Source organism: Vespa crabro, chromosome 4 (genome assembly GCF_910589235.1).
Source record: "Vespa crabro chromosome 4, iyVesCrab1.2, whole genome shotgun sequence".
In the NCBI taxonomy this organism is placed as follows: Eukaryota; Metazoa; Arthropoda; class Insecta; order Hymenoptera; family Vespidae; genus Vespa; species Vespa crabro.
In genome coordinates this window covers 2,328,225-2,330,724 of record NC_060958.1, presented here as the reverse complement: position 1 = coordinate 2,330,724, position 2,500 = coordinate 2,328,225, and positions in this window count along the sequence as shown.

Below are 2,500 nucleotides of genomic sequence, written 5' to 3'. Positions count from 1 at the left end.
TATACCAATAATAACAATAACAATAATAACAATAACAATAACATTAAAAATAATAACAATATTGCCAATACCCATAATTAGAATAATAATAATAATAATAATAACAGTATTAACTATAATAATAATAACAATAATAACAAAAATATCATTAATAATAATAATAATAATAATAACAATAACAATAATAACTATAATAAAACTAAAAAAATAAAAATAATAATAATAACAATAATAACAATAACATTAAGAACATTAATAATAATAACAATAATAAAAATGCAATAATAACAATCAAAACAAAAGTAACTTTAACAATAATAAAATTAATAATAAGAACAATATTAATAATTACAATAATAATAATAACAACATTAACAATAATATTAATAACAATAACAATAATAACAAGAATAAAAATAACAGTAATAACAATAATAATAATAACAATAATAATAATAATATTATTAATATTAACAAAAATATTAATATCAACAATAATAATAACAATAATAACACTAAGAATAATAACATGAATAGTAATAACAATAACAATAATAACAAAAACAACAATAACATTAAGAACTTTAATAATATTAATAATAATAACAATATTAATAATAATAATAATAATAATAATAACAATAATAATAATAACAATATTAATAATAACAATAAAAATAATAAAAATAATAATAATAACAATATTAATAATAACAATTGTAACAATAACAATAATAACAATAACAATAATATCAATTACAATAATAACTATACCAAAAATTACAATAACAATAATAATAAAAACAATGATAGCATTAACAATAATAACAATATTGCAAATACCCATAATTACAAAAATAATAATAATAATATTAATATCATTAAAAATAATAACAATAATAACATGAAGAACAATTTCAATAGTAACAATAACAATAATAACCATAACAATAATAGCAATAACAAAAATAACAAAAACATTAATAACAATAATAACAATAACAATAATAATAATAATAATAATAATAATAATAATATTAACTATAATAATAATAATAATAATAATAATAATAATAATAATAATAATAATAATAATAATAACAATAATAATAATAACAATATTATTAATAACAATATAAATAAAAACAACACTAACAATAATATTAATATCAATAAAAATAATAACAAGAATAATAGTAACAATATTAATAATAACAATAAAAATAATAACAATAACAACAATAATAATAATAACAATAATAACAACAACAATAATGCAATAACAATAATAACAATAATATTAATAACAATAACAATAATAAAAATAATAATGATAATAATAATGATATCATTATTAATAATAACAATAATAATATTAATAATAATAAAAAAACAGTAATAACATGAATAACAATAACAATAGTAACAATAACAATAATAACAATAACAATTATAACAATAACAATAATAACAATAATAACAATAATAATAATAACAATAATCATAATAATAATAATAATGACAATATTAGTAATAACTATAATAATAATAATACAAATAAGATTAGCAATAATAACAATAATATAAATAACAATAATACCAATTATAATAACAATAACAATAATTACGATAATAATAACAATAATAACAACAATAACAATAATAACAATAACAATAGTAAGAATAATAATAATAATAATAAGAAAAATATTAATTATTATATTAAAGACAATAATAATAATAATACTAACATTAATAATATAAATAAGAAAAATAATAATAATATTATTAATTACAATAACATGAATAATAATAATAATAATAATAATAATATCAAAAATGGTAATAACAATAAAAATATCAATAATAATAACAATATTAATAATATCAATAAGAATATTAATAATAATAACAACAATAATAATGACAATAATAATAATAACAATAATAACAATAAAAATAATAACAATAATATTTATTATTATAAATATTTTAACTATAATAATAATAATAATAATAATAACAAAAACAATAATAACATGAGTAACAGTAACAATAATATCAATAGCAATAATAACAATAATGAAATATCAATAATTACAATAGTAATAATAATAATAATACCAATATTAAATACAATAATCATAACAATATTAATAACAATAATAATAACAAAAATATCAATTATAATAATAACAATAATAATAATAATAATAATAACATTTATAATAATAACAATATTAACAATAACAATAGTAACAATAAAAATAATATCAATTACAATAACAACTATACCAATAATAACAATAACAATAAAAACAATAACAATAATAACATTAACAATAATAACAATATTGCCAATACCCATAATTACAATAATAATAATAATAATAATAACAGTATTAACTATAATAATAATTACAATAATAACAATAATAACATTAATAATAATAAAACTAACAATAATAACAATAATAATAATAACAATAACAATAACGAT